This window comes from Magnolia sinica, chromosome 6 (genome assembly GCF_029962835.1).
Source record: "Magnolia sinica isolate HGM2019 chromosome 6, MsV1, whole genome shotgun sequence".
NCBI lineage: Eukaryota > Viridiplantae > Streptophyta > Magnoliopsida > Magnoliales > Magnoliaceae > Magnolia > Magnolia sinica.
In genome coordinates, this window is record NC_080578.1 from 41,453,178 (window position 1) to 41,468,957 (window position 15,780).

Below are 15,780 nucleotides of genomic sequence, written 5' to 3' on the forward strand. Positions count from 1 at the left end.
TTCCTTCTATCACTCTCAGGCCTATGGTGGTCACTTTTCTGCTAAAAAACCATGACCAAAATCCTTCAGTGTGGCTTTTACTGGCCCACCATGTTCCGCGATACTCATGATTTTTGCAAAGCTTGTAAGCATTATAAAAAATTAGGAGCATTGTCCCGTCAAAATATGATGCCACTGAATCCTATTCTGATGATTGAAGCATTTGATTATTGGGGCATCGATTTTATGGGAGCATTCCCCTTATCCCTTGGGAATTCGTACATTTTGCTAGCAGTAGATTATGTCACTAAGTGGGTCAAAGCGATACTATTGAGGGTCAAATATTGCATACTCTCCCCCATTTATATCTTGGTTTTATGAACATGATAATGCTTAATGTTTTATTTTACTCATGTTTGTGTTGCAAGGTGAATTTAAGAGCATGGATTGAAAATGGTGTTAAAAGCATGTATTTGATGCTCAAGAATCACTAAGGCAATGGATGGATCTTAGGAGAGCAAGATTGAAGAATTCACATGCCAAAGATCCAAGAAAATCAAGTGAAGAATTCAGAGAAGCAAATATTTGAAGTAAAGAAAAGGAATCCTAACATTGTGGCATGTGTCCACTTTCCTTTAAAAAATAAAAATAATAAAAAAAGAGTCCTAAAATTGTCCTAAAAATAAACATATTCCTAAAATTGTTTTGAAAAAGCATATTCTGAAACTCTGGGTCATTCCATTAAATTGCGGAGAGTGAAGTATATTTTGAAAAACTGTGCAGAGTGAAGTCTATTTTGAAAAACCGTGCAGTTGAGGCGGTTTCTAGAGTTTTCCAACTACTCTCATTGAGCATAAGGGAGCCCTTGGATGGTCGATTGCCGACCTCAAGGGAATTGACCATTCGATTTGTACTCATTGCATTTATCTTGAGGATAATGCGAAAGCCTCTCAGCAATCACAACATAGAGTAAATCCAAATATGAAGGAAGTGGTTAAAGTCGAGGTTCTTAAGCTATTAGATATAGGTATCATATACCCCATATCCGATAACCAATGGGTGAGTCTAACTCAAATGGTTCCTAAGAAGTCTGGAATCACCATCGTAGCTAATGCCAATACTGAACTTGTGCTAACTAGAGTTACTACTCGTTGGAGAATGTGCATTGACTACAAGAAGTTGAATACAATCACGAGGAAGGACTACTTCCCTTTGCCCTTCATCAATCAAATCTTAAAAAGGCTAGCTGGTCACTCTTATTATTGTTTCCTTGACAGTATTTGGGTTATAACCAGATAGAGATAGCCCCCGAAGATCAAGAAAAGACCACGTTAACATGTCCTTTTGGCACCTTTGCTTACTGAAGAGTGCCATTCGGATTGTGTAATGCCCCCGCCACTTTTTAACGATGTATGATGAGTATTTTTTCTGACATGGTAGGGAAATATCTAGAGGTCTTCATGGACAACTTCTCGATCTTTGGTCCTTCCTTCAGCGAATGCTTGGAAATTTTGAAAAATGTGCTGAAGCGATGTGAGGAAAAGAACTTGGTACTAAATTGGAAAAATTGTCATTTCATGGTTCATAAGAGAATTGTCCTTGGACACATCATCTTGTCCAAGGGAATTGAGGTAGATAAGGCTAAAATTGATCTTATCTCTAACCTACCTCCACCCAAGAACATATGAGACGTGCGATCCTTCTTAGGACATGTTGGGTTTTACAAAAGATTCATAAAGGACTTTAGTCACCTCTCTCATCCTCTATGTAATCTACTTCAAAAGGATGCACCATATGAGTGGACTGAGAAATACCCAGAAGCTTTTACTAAGCTCAAGGGCATGTTTACCACTGCACCTATCATGCAACCACCCGAATGGATCCTTCCTTTTGAAATTATGTGCGATGCGTCTAACTATGCTCTTGGGGTGGTTTTAGGCCAGCAAAAAGAAAAGAAGCCCTACGTTATTCATTATGCAAGTAGAACTCTAAATCCTGCCCAAGTGATCTAGTCGACTACGGAAAAGGAACTCTTAGTCGTATTGTTCGCATTGGACAAATTGAGGTCCTACTTGATCGGATCCAAGATCGTTAATTACACAGATCATGCGGCGCTCAAGTATCTTCTTTCTAAGAATGATGCTAAGCCCCGCCTGATTAGATAGATCCTCCTACTCCAAGAATTTGATTTGAAAATAAAAGATAAAAAGGGAGTAGAGAACGTAGTGGCTGACCATCTTTCCTGCCTTGATCTCTCTGATTCCCTTGAGACGACACATATAAATGACATGTTCCCTAACGAACAATTGTTCAAAGTCTCCCATTCACCTTAGTTTACTAATATTGTCAATTATCTTGCCACAGGTTTCACGCCGACACATAGGACTACTCAAGATAAGGAAACATTCTTTGCTGAGGTTTGTTAGTTCTTTTGGGATGATCTATATTTATATAATTATTGCCCAGACCAAATCTTAAGGAGATGTGTGCCAGACAATGAACATCAAAGTGTCATCGCCTTCTGTCACTCTCAAGTCTGTGGTGGTCACTTTTCTGATGAGAAGACCATGGCCAAGATTCTGCAGTGTGAATTTTACTGGCCCACTATGTTCAGGGACACTCATGAGTTTTACAAAGCTTGCGAGCATTGTCCCGTCGAAATATGATGCCTCTGAATCCCATTCTGATCATTAAAGCATTTGATTACTGGGGCATCAATTTCATGAGACCATTCCCCCAATCATTTAGAAATTTATATATTTTGCTTGCCATAGACTATGTCACTAAATGAGTTGAAGTGATTTCATGTCGGAACAATGACCATCAAATGGTCATTAAATTCTTAAAAGAGAACATCCGTTCTCGGTTCGGAATACCTCGAGCCATTATTAGTGATGGGGACTCACATTTTTGTAATAGGCCATTTGCAAACTTAATGAAGAAATATGGCATCTCTCACAAAGTGAGCACTCCATACCACCCAAAAACAAGTGGCCAAGATGAGATTTCTAATGGGGGAATTAAGCACATCTTGGAAAAGACGGTTAACCCTGACCGTAAGGATTAGTCAATCGGATTGACGATTACTTTATGGGCTTACCTACTGCATTTAAACCCATATTGGAATGTCCCCCTTTAGGCTTGTCTATGGGAAGGCTTGCCACTTGCCTGTGGAGTTGGAACATAAGGCCTACTAGGCAATCAAAAATTTAAATTTCAATCTGGACAACGCTGGCTTGCTATGCAAACTTTAGTTGAATGAACTCGAAGAAATCCAGAATGATGCATATGAGAACTCGAGAATTTATAAGGACAGGATGAAGGTGTTTCATGACCAACACATTCTTCGGAAATCATTCACACCAGGTTAGAAAGTTCTCTTATATAATTCTCGGTTACATCTCTTTCCGGGCAAACTCAGGTCTCGTTAGACCGGCCCTTTCACTATTACCAATGTTATCCTCATGGGGCCGTCAAGATAAAGAATCCAAACAATGACATTCAATTCAAAGTGAATGGACATCGATTAAAGCCATTTGTTGAGAAACTTGATTCAAATGATATGTCCATACCTCTGAATGATCCTGTTTACCAGGATTTATCTCCTAGTCTGACGGAGGTATAGTTAGGTTTATTGCCTTCATGTTATGTCTAGGACAGTTGGCTTTATGCTGTTTAGGATAGTTTTTTTTTCTTCAATTGATTAATTCTTGTGCTAACCCACCTTCACACTGAGATCCTTTGGAAAAAGCTTCAAAATTTCTTCATCAGGTACTATCTTTCCATCACTTCTCCTTCAATTATGTTGTCTCTTTTACAAATCATGCTTAGTTCTTTTATATTGAGGACAATGTAGAATTTAGCTTGGAGATGGGAGATTAGGTAAACTAATCAGTATTTTCTTAGTTTTGAGCAAAATTTGTAAAAATTTTGAAATTTTTTTAATGTTTATCTATTTGAAAAGCAATAAGTTGTATGTTTAAGACTGTTTTGAGTATGATGATAAGATTGAGATTGAATTTTGAATTGTTGAAGTCTAGTCATCTAAGTAATTTATCAAATACAGTCCTTACACTCAATTGATTAAGAGGAAGTTCAAATATTATGATATGTTCAATTTGCATTCTGTGAATAGTACTAGATTTTATCCACCTTAAAAGAAGAAAGAAGTAGTTTAAAAATAGGAGATTGACAAAAAGGTCATGTGTGGTGAAAAAGACTGGAAAAGAAAGAAAAAATAATATAAAGTCTGAAAAAGAATGAAGAAGGACAACACCTTTGAGGGGAATGAAAAATGTCTTTGAAAAGGATGTAATGTCTGAAGAAGACTGAATGAATACAAATGACCGTTGATAAAAAATCAAAAACTGGAAAAAGAAGGAAAAGGCGATAAGTTCGGAATTAGTACTTGTGTTTTCAACTAATTTTGACTTGATGAGCATCGCTAACATTATGAAAAGATAGTATTTTCACAAAGCACGTTGAAAAACTTGATATGCGAACTATGCTCTGATTTAATGGATAAAGGACTTATCTGTTTGATTGCTTATATGATTTGGCTCTAGGTTTTCAAAATCTCACTTTCTCATCTTGAGTCTACTCATTCATACTTGATTACAGAAAAGATTGTTTTCTGAAAAATACTTGAACATTGTGCATTAAGGTTCATTTTTCGCATACTTTGCTCAGGACTAGTAAAAGGCTAGTTGGGGATTGTGTTGAGGGTCAAATATTGCATATTGGACTCCACTTATATCTTGGTTTTATGAACATGATAATGCTTAATATTCTATTTTACTCATGTTTGTGTTACAAGGTGAATTTAAGAGCTTAGATTGAAAATAGTGCAAAAAGCATAGATTTAATGCTCAAGAATCACCAAGTCAAGGGATGGATCTTAGGAGACCAAGATTGAAGAATTCACATGCCAAAGATCCAAGGAAAGCAAGTGATGAAGGAAGAGAATTGAAGAATTGAAGTGAAGAAAAGGAAGCCTGAAAATCGTCCTGAAAATAGATTCTGGGGCCAGAAAAGTCTAATTTTGAAAAACTGTTAGAGTGGCCTTCGATACTATTGAAGACCTGTAGATGATATCGAAGGGACATATCGAAGACCTGTAGATAATATCAAGAAATTCAAGATTTTTGGCCAAACTCGCTGGACATTCTGGACCGATCTTCGATACTGTTAAAGACTTATCGATAATATTGAAGGACATATCAAAGACCCTTAGATAATATCAAAGTTGCGTAAATTTGAGGTAGTTTCTAGATTTTTCTAAGTCAGTGCGAAATGAGGTGCTACAAAACTATAAATAAGAGTCTCTAGGGCACTCCTAGGGATCATCTTAGGGTTTTGAGGAGCAAAGCACAAGGGTGGAGAGTCATCACCAAGGGTTTTTCTTCCTTTATTTCTTAGCTTTCATGTTTTCTTCTAGAGATTTTAGTTCAATCATGTCTATGGTTGGCTAAACCTCTTAGCTAAGGCTAAGAGGTGAAGCTTATAGCGTGATGGGATGTTTTTATTGCTTTGATTCATGTTTATAATGAACTTGCTTTGATTAGAGTATGTTCTTTTCATGCTTTGGGATTGTGAATCTAAGAAATCATATTGTTCACCATCATCCCTTGGGCATGGTTGGATGATGGAATCCTACCTAACTTTCACAATTCTCTCGGATTGATTGTGGGATTGGAAAATCTTGTTGTGAGCCATTCTCTCATGGGCATGGTTTTATGATGGAATCACTTCTAGTTCTCACACCGCTCTTCCATTGAGAATTAGGTCAAAGGAAGTTCAAATTTGATTTTACAGAGATATCTTCCAATTGGATAAGGTAAGACTCCGATTCCAATCGTGTGACTTGAATCAAGCATAGATCTCCCTGATCTCTACAAGTGGATCCTTGGAAACCCTAGTTTACCACCTTTAAATTTCTTAAGTTTTTTATTAAATCTCTCACAATTACTTTCAAATATTCCAGATTTAGATATACATCTTCTTCTAGTTCTAGTTCTACTTGCTTTCAGAATATTTATGAGATTAGTCCTTGTGGATTTGACCTCAGTCTTATCGAGATTATTACTACATCGCGACCCTACACTTGGGGTTGTGAACATTTAGAAACTTTCCCTTTCTGTTTTTAGAAACTAATTTTCTTTCTAATTCTACGATAGAAACTTTCCAAATTTTTTTTTTTTGAAACTATTTTTCTAGAAATTTTCTTAATCTGTTTTTAAAAACTAATTTCGCTTCCTTTTTCTTTTTTAGAAACAAGTTTACTTTCCTTTTTCTTTTTTAGAAATTTCCTTTTTCTTTTTTTGGAAACTAGGTTGCTTTCTTAGTTTTTTTTAAAAAAAAAAATTAAAAACTAACTCGCTTTCCTTTTTCTAGGTTTAGAAACTTTTCCTAATTTATTTTTAGAAAATAACTCATCTTTCTATTTTTAGAAACTTTCTATTTCTCTTTTTAGAAACTAATTCACTTTCCTTTTTCTTTTGCAGGATCCTAACATAGAAACTTCTAATTTGGTAACTTCTTTCTAATTCTATCTCTTTCTATTCTAGATTTATATTTTCCTTTTTCTTTTTTAGATTTAGGTTAGATTCTGAAATTGAGGGCTGAGAGTGTTTCTTGCCCAAGTGGGTCCGTGACAACACTCGACGTCTCTTGAATGAAGGAGGATTGGTTGAAGGTTTATCTATCCATCAGAGGATTAGATGCCACTCGAGATCCACAGAGTTAACTGAAGTTATGGCTGCAAATCAACTGGCCAATCAACCTCCAAATCCACCCCAATCTAGGGTAGAGGAAATTTAGGATGAGAACGAGGTGCATCAAGCACCTCCACCTCGTACTTTACGAGACTATTTACAACCGGTGGGGGTAAACACCCCTTCTTGTATGGTTTTTCCAAAAAATACAGGAAATATAAACATCAAGCCAAGAGTGATCCAACTCCTTTCAAAGTTCCTTGGGCTTGAATCTGAAAATCTATATTTACACTTAAAAGAGTTTGATGAGATCATAGCCACTTTATACCTTCCTAATGTGTCTGAGGACATAATTTGGTTGAAACTCTTCCCTTTCTCCCTGAAAGAAAAGGTTAAGATGTGGTTACATACACTACATCCACGATCTATTGGCAGATGGAATGACATGACAAGGGAGTTCATAAAGAAATTCTTCCCATATCATAAAACAAACAGCATAAAAAATTTGATCATGAACTTCGTCCAAAGGGAAGATGAAACATTCTTCTAATGTTGGGAGCGGTTTAAGGATCTTGTCATTTCATGTCCACAACACAATTTTGAAACGTGGCGCATAATAAATTTCTTCCATGAAGGACTGACATCTTCTATGCGCCACTTTGTCGAGACAATATGTAATGGGGAATTCTTGAATAAAAATGTTGATGAAGTGTGGGATTACTTTGATAAAGTTGCTGAAACCACACAATTATGGGACATCTCCCCAAGAACGAGCATCACGTGTAAGCTTACTCAATCAAAGGAGAGAATTGGAATATATCTTTTGAAAGAGGAAAATGATATCAACGCTAAAGTGGCTAGTCTCACAAGGAAATTCGAGGCCATGGAACTTAGGAAGGATAAGGATAAGGAAGTTGTCTGCGGTATTTGTGCTTGTAACATTCATACAACTGAAAATTGCCTAAAAATACCTGCATTTCAAGAAATATTGAATGAACAATCAAATGCCGTAAACAACTACCAAAGGCCTTTCAAGGGACTCACTTCGAACACATACAACTCCAGCTGGAGAAATCATCCGAATTTCAGTTGGAGGAATGGATAATCTGTTACACCTTAAGGAATCCCTAATCAATTCTTAAATCAAGGGAAACCTCAAGAGGAATTGGTTCAAAATCCTCAAGAGCTCATCCAACAAAGTACTCTTAAAGCCTTACAAGAACTCACAAAGGTTATACAAAGGATAGACTCAAGCGTTACGGTTATGGAGAAAGGGATGCTTCCAGCCCAACCTATCCTCAATCTTAAACCGCAATATGGAGTTAGTGAACCAAGCTCTTCAAACCCAATGGAACAAGCAAAGTCTATCACGACTCTTAGGAATGGGAAGATAATTGACAAATCTATTATGGTAAGGGCTGAGAAGTCTAAGGACCTAGATGTAGATGAGACTGATAGACCTAGTAATGCTCCACATGAAGTAGAACAAGAACTTCAAAGAAAAGTAATTGCTCCATTTCCCCAATGGTTGATAGCACTAAAACCTCTCCCTAATTCTCAAGATATTCTAGAAGTGCTTAAGTAAGTGAAGGTCAACATTGCTCTACTGGATGCTGTAAAACAGATACCTTTATATGCCAAATTTCTAAAAGATTTATGTACGACCAAAAGACAGCAAAACATTCAAAAGAAAATCTTCTTAATAGAAAAAGTGAGTGTCATCCTAAAGCAAGATGTGCTATAGAAGTACAAAGATCCTGGTAGCCCAACCATCACCTGTGTAATTGGGAATTACCATATTGAGCATGCACTTCTTTGCTTAGGCATAAACGTAAATCTGATCCCATACTCGGTCTACGAACAACTGCGTCTAGGTGAATTAAAACCCACCCAAACTACATTACGACTGGCCGATCGCTTAATTCGTGTGCCAAGAGGGATAATTGAGTATGTGTTGGTTTAGGTTGACAAATTCTACTATCCAGTAGATTTTATCATCCTGAATACTCAACCCATCGTGGATATGAGCACTCAAATTCCTGTCATCCTTGGTCGCTCATTCCTTGTTACATCAAATGCAATCATCAATTGTAGGAATGGAGTCATGAATTTGTCTATTGGGAATATGACATTGGAGCTTAATACCTTTTTTAATATGAGTAAACAGGCAGAGGATGATGGTGATGCCCATAATGTTAACTTAATTAATTATTTCGTGGAAGATAGAACTCTAATGACGTTATCCTCTGACCCTCTAGAGATGTTCTTGGCACACTCCCATGATTTTAGATGATGATATGATTAGGGAGACGTGTGCTATGCTTGATACTGTGCCTGTACTTAAAGTTAACCGATGAATGCCACAATTTGAAGAATTACCCCAAACAGATATAGTACCTCTACTGTGTAACTCCAAGGCACCGAAGCTTGACCTAAAACCTTTGCACTCTGATTTGGAATATGTCTATTTAGGTCAAGATGAGACATACCCAGTGGTGATTTCTTCCCACCTTGAGCATGAATAGGAGAGTATGCTTATTTCTACTCTCATTGAGTACAAAGGAGCCCATGGATGGCCGATTGCGGACCTCAAGGGAATTGATCCTTTGATTTATACTCACCGCATTTATCTAGAGGATAATGCAAAGATCTCCCGACAACCACAACATAGATTAAATCCAAACATGAAGGAAGCGGTTAGCGCTGAGGTTCTTAAGCTATTAGATGTGGGTATCAAATACCCTATATCCAATAGCCAATGGGTGAGTCCAACTCAGGTGGTTCCTAAGAAGTCTGAAATCGCCATTGTAGTCAATGCCGACAATGAACTTGTGCCAAGTAAAGTTACTACTAGTTGGAGAATGTGCATTAACTACAGGAAATTGAATACCGTTACAAGGAAGGAATACTTTTCTTTGCCCTTTATTGATCAATTCTTCGAAAGGCTAGTTGGTCATTCCCATTACTGTTTCCTTGACAACTATTCGGGCTACAACTAGATAGAGATAGCCCCTGATGATCAGGAAAATACCACATTCACATGTCCCATTGGCACCTTTGCTTATTGAAGAATGCCATTTGGATTGTGTAATCCCCCCACCACTTTTCAGTGATGCATGATGAGTATTTTTTCTGACATAGTGTGACAATATTTAGAGGTCTTCATGGATGACTTCTTTGTCTTTGGTCCATCTTTCAGTGATTGTTTGGAGAATCTTAAATGTGTACTGAAGCGATGTGAGGAAAAGAATTTGGTATTAAATTAGGAGAAGTGTCATTTCATGGTAGTAAGGGGATTATCCTTGGACATATCATCTCATCTAAAGGAATTGAGGTAGATAAGGCTAAGATTGATCTTATCTCTAACTTACCTCCACCCAAGAACATACGAGATGTGCGATCCTTTTTAGGACACGCTGGATTTTACAGGAGATTCATAAAGAACTTTAGTCACCTCTATCGTCCTTTATGTAATCTACTTCAGAAGGATGTACAATACGAGTGTACTGAGCAATGCTAGGAAGCTTTTTCTAAGCTCAAGGGAATGTTAACCACTGCACCTATCATGCAATCACCCGACTGGAGCATTCCTTTTGAAATTATGTATGATGCGCCTGATTATACTCTTGGGCGAGTGTTAGGCTAGAGAAAAAAGAAGAAGCCTTATGTTTTACATCACGCAAGTAGAACTTTAAATCCTGCACAAGTAAATTACTCAACTATAAAGAAGGAACTCTTAGCTGTAGTATTCGCTTTGGACAAATTTAGGTCCTACTTGATCGGATCCAAGATCGTCATCTACACAGATCATACGATGCTAAGTATCTTAAGAACGATGCTAAGCCCCGCTTGAGAAGATGGATCCTCCTACTCCAAGAATTTGATTTGGAAATAAAAGATAAAAAGGGAGTAGAGAACGTAGTGGCTGACCATCTTTGCCACCTTGACCTCTCTGATTCCCTTAAGACGATGAATATAAATGACATGTTCCCTGATGAACAACTATTTAAAGTCTCTCATTCACCTTGGTTTGCAGATATTGTTAATTATCTTGCACATGTTTTACACCGACACATTGGACTGCGCAAGATAAGAAGAAATTTTTCACCGATGTACGCAAATTCTTCTGGGACGATCCGTATTTGTTTAAATATTGCCCAGACGAAATCTTAAGGAGATGTGTGCCAGATAATGAACACCAAAGTGTCGTCTCCCTCTATCATTCTCAGGCTTATGGTGATCACTTTTCTGCTAAAAAGACCACAACTAAAATTCTGCAGTGCGGCTTTTACTGGCCCATTATGTTCAAGGATACTCATAAGTTTTGCAAAGCTTGTGAACGTTGTTAGAAATTGGGAGCATTGTCCCCTCGAAATATGATGCCCTTGAACCCCATTCTGATCATTGAAGCATTTGATTGTTGGGCTATCAATTTCATGTGACATTCCCCTGATCCTTTGGAAATTTATTTATTTTTCTAACATTAGATTATGTTAGTAAATGGGTCGAAGCGATCCCATGCCGGAACAATGACCATCAAACCGTCATTAAATTCTTAAAAGAAAATATCTTTTCCCGGTTCGGAACACCTCGAGCCATCATTAGTGATGGATCATCACACTTGTGCAATAGGCCATTTGCGAAATATAACATCTCTCACAAAGTAAGCACTCCATACCACCCACAAATAAGTGGGCAAGCTGAGATTTTCAATAGGGAAATTAAACACATACTGGAAAAATGGTTAACCCTGACTGTAAGAATTGGTCAATCTGCTTTACCGATTCTTTATGGGCTTATGGTACTGCATTTAAGACTCTTATTGGAATGTCTCCGTTTAGACTTGTTTATGCGAAGGCTTGCCACTTACCTATGGAGTTGGAACATAGGGCCTACTAGGCAATTAAAAACCCGAACTTTAATTTGGACACTGCTGGCTTACTGCGCAAACTTCAATTGAATGAACTTGAGAAAATCCGAAACGATGCATACGAGAACTCGAGAATTTACAAGGATAGAATGAAGGTGTTTCATGAACACATTCTTCAGAAATCATTCACAGTAACGCCTCGGTTTTCAAAACCCAAGTACACAACTCGCATTCCAAAAGCCCAGGAGTTAACTAATAATAATGGTAATCAATAGTAAATCAAAGTACAAATACCAGAAATAAAACATAGAATAGATCCGATCCAAAATGTGAGCAATATCCTGGCCCACTCAGTTGGGGGCCAATTACAAACTTTAAGTTCAATGCAACAATTACAAATAAACTATCAAAGGAAAGCTACTGATTAAGGCCATAATATGTCGCTACCTCTTAATACGACTCCTCATTTATAGGCTCCTCTTCGACCGCAGTCTCGTCCTGATCCATCATAAGTCCATCCACCCCTGTATCCTCTGTACGGTTGAATATTGATGAATGAGTGGTCAGCTCAGTGTGATCTCCCCTCAAGATTACACACTGCCGCCATGGACAAGAAATAGTATAAAACATCCAGTCAAATAAAAACATTACAAATGCAATCCTTTTACATGCATGGATGCGTGGAATGCAATCATCACCCCATGGATGCTCATCCATGCGGACAGTGGGCTCGTCACCCATACAATCATCAACTTGGGAAAACTCATCCAGTCTGATAGAATATGTACATTGCGTATGATAGCAATAGATGCTGGTCTGAGCCATGTATGCATGATTAGCCAATCCATTATTAGTCCAATTTCACTCATCCAATTTAATTTAGCTCACGGTCACTACGAGGAGCTCGTGGCCTAGCGTAGGCTGATGACTCGGGCATAGTGTCCCATGACCACCATCCCTGGCCCATGAGACTACCTCCTTAAGGTGTGTCTAGTACCCACCATGTGGTCAATCAATTCAATGTAAAGGGGCCACCACCAATGCTGACTGGGAATGAAATGTCGAAATTACTAAATATGGTGATTAAAACATGACAACATGAATGGTTCAAGGACGAGTAAGCAGCGATATTTAAAAGGTTGAAAGGTTCACCCCAAGTCAGTTAGGTGAAACCACACATGGATGGTAAACCCCATAGTCAAATGCCAATTACCAAAACCTCGATGTCAGGGGCCTACTCGTATTGCAACAAGTCTATTAACACCCTAAGTACGGACTCTCCTTTGTTAGAGTTTCCCACAGAGAGGTTTCAACAAGATGTGTATCAAAACAACAGCATGGATCCTATTATGAGTAAGAAATAGAGAACAACGCATGTATTCCTTGAGATTACAATTACAGACTAAATAAACTAATGGCCTTGTAATGAGTAACTAATTTAATCATTTGGATAATCTACTACACATATTCAATGATTAAACAAGTATAAAGCATGAGAGTCATCAATTTAAATAAGCACATCAATCAAATGCAGTCTATCTCCACATAATTTATCATAAGTCTGACTAGGTAGTAAATCACTGTAACAACTACTTCTATTCTAGTTGGAAGTGGAAAGCCCAAGGGGAAGAGAATCATCACCAAATGAGTTTTAATGAATCCCTCGATGCGAATTCCCTTGAGAAGTTAGCGGCTCCACGTTGCCCAAATAGTTCCCTAGAGAATTTGTTTGTGTTAGACCATAAATCCTAAAGCTTTAAGTGCATGGAAGGTTGGTGGGGTTTGAAAGGCCTCAAGAATAAGATTGTTTGGGCCCGCCTTAAAGTGGTCAGGCCCACCAGATTCACGTCCCAACTGGTGGCCCAAATTGGTCCTGGGATCTGCCCAAATTGTTTCACACATGGTGCGGCCCACCTGCCCATGCAGTCCACTGTGATTTCCTGCTGCAATCGGCCCAGTTCTGGGCTAATTTTCAGCCCAAAAAAAGTCCCGTTGAAGGACTATTTCTAGTCCGATGCAAGCCCTGCTTGAGGGCTGGTTTCGGCTCTAATCACGGCCCACTTTCTACTATGCATACGGCCCAATAAAGGACGTGCATTCCCAACCTGAATCAGTGCCTGTTATTGGTTAGAAACAAGACCTAATTGCAGGTCATTTTTTGGGCTTGATTGAGGGTTTCATGAAGGGCTTTCCTCAGCCCAAAACAGGGCTGATCTCAGCCTTTGATTGAGGACCAAACAGGGATCATCTAAAAGCTCCCAACTGGCACCACTGGTCAGTGATTTTCAACACCCAACAGGGTCCAGTTGGGACTGATTTTCATTGCCACTTTGGGGCTCGATTGCTGCTGGGTTTAAAGCCCAGATGTTGTCTAACGGAGGTCTTTTTGGGCCTGGTTTAAAGCTCGACTGAGAGCCCAATCCAGGCCCATTTGAGCATCTTTCCTAGTAAAAAACACGGCCCAATGGACCAAGTTTTCAGCCCAGCTGGGAACTTCTCTTGACTTGGCATGAAGGCCTTAGACCAGGTCCATCTGAAGGTGTAGTTTGGTCGAGAAATATAGCCTAACAACAAGCTTAGTTTTGCTCGAAATTAGGCCCATACTCAGCCATACATGGGCATGGTTTCAGCCCAATTCCCTTGAACCCGTAAGAGGCCATACACACAACCTTTTCACAGCCTCTGTTTGCCTATTGTGGAACTTGTTAAGGCCCTGTTCTTTTTTTCTCAAAACGCAGCCATTACTTGGCTTGGTCTCAGTCCAAATCGCAACTACTGTTTTGGCCTGATCTTTGGCCAGAAGTCTAGCCATCGTTTGGCATGGTCTCTGCCCAAAACATGCTCATTGTTGAACTATATTTGACCCACATCTAAGCCCTACTAGAGAGCTACTTTAAGCTTCTAACAGGGCCCGATTAGAGGTCGTTTTCCCTCCATGTACTATGACAGATACTCGGCCCAATACAGCCATGGTGAAGGCTGGACTGGGTCACGATTTTGCTGAACATGATACTAATGACCAGGTGCAGCAGAATGGTAGGTTGAACTCTAATGGTTTTGAGGGGTGGTAGACACCGACCTTACCTTCTATATCTCGACCGAGACAACCCACAGGCGGGTCGGGTTGAGCTGGTCTGCTCACTCAGATCACCCCTTCTCCTTCTTGTCTCTCTGTCTCTCTCTGTCTCTCTCTTGCACTCTTTCTCTCTTACTGGTGCAAAACCTGAGGTCACTGTACCCTATTTATAGCAGTGGGAGAAAGGTTGCAATGGCTGGAACGGTCCATCATGTAACGGCTGAGATCTGAGATCAGCCTTGCAGGGGGTCTATCCACTCATTTGGATGGGAAGCTGACCCCAAGGCCCACCAGAAAAGCACTTTTTTTGGTCTGGTGGGGCCCATCTCGTGGTGGGGTTCGGTCTGCTCAACGGAGAAGATGAGTGGCTCTCTAATGGTTGATCATAGTGCCATGTATTTCACCATGATCTTGTCCGTTTGGATGGACCAGATGAGGTCTCTGATCAGTGTGGGGTCCACTTTTTGGACCCCAAACGTTGATTTGGGAAGATCTCATGAGATTTCCACCATTCCTTCTCATGAGATGGAGTATTTCTCCCTAAAATCTCTCTTGCTTTGCAGGGGACGGTCGAGATCTCTCCACGTGGCCAGGGGATGGCTGAGATTGTGCCAGCTCCAACTTTCCTAGAGAGGAAAGTCTTCTCTTTACTTTCCCATATGCAGGCCTTGTTTGGCTGTTTCTAGAAAAGAGAAGGCACCTCTTTCTCAGGCGATGGATGGATGGGATGGCCTAATTAGGACGATCACAGGCCACCCATGTGGTCCCGGCTAGGTCTCATCTTGCAGATATCTGCCACATGCAACGTGTTGGATGGTTACAATCTATCTTTCTCGTCCAATTACAAAGGCTCAAAAGCCTATACAGTTTTGATCATATGGGCTCCACGGAGAAGTTAAATGGTTCGGATGGTTCAGAAAGTGGCCTGGGTAGGACACTTTGGAGCTCAAATGTCACTAGATTTAAATAGCTGTTGGAGGGAGAGGAGTTTTTTTGTTTTGGCACGGTCAAAGTTGGTTTGCCCAACAAGGGACGTCCAGTGCACTTCATGCACTAGTGCTAAGGTGCATGTACACTTGATGTGAGGTCCTCTTTGAGGTTTGTGGCATATCCACACCATCCATTTACCTTGGGATCCTCAT

At 39.4% G+C, this 15,780-nt stretch overlaps 1 pseudogene; it reads left to right on the forward strand.

Moving 5' to 3' along the window:
- LOC131249603 (uncharacterized) overlaps nt 1-15,780 on the forward strand; it is a 114,426-nt pseudogene that overhangs the window by 97,798 nt on the left and 848 nt on the right.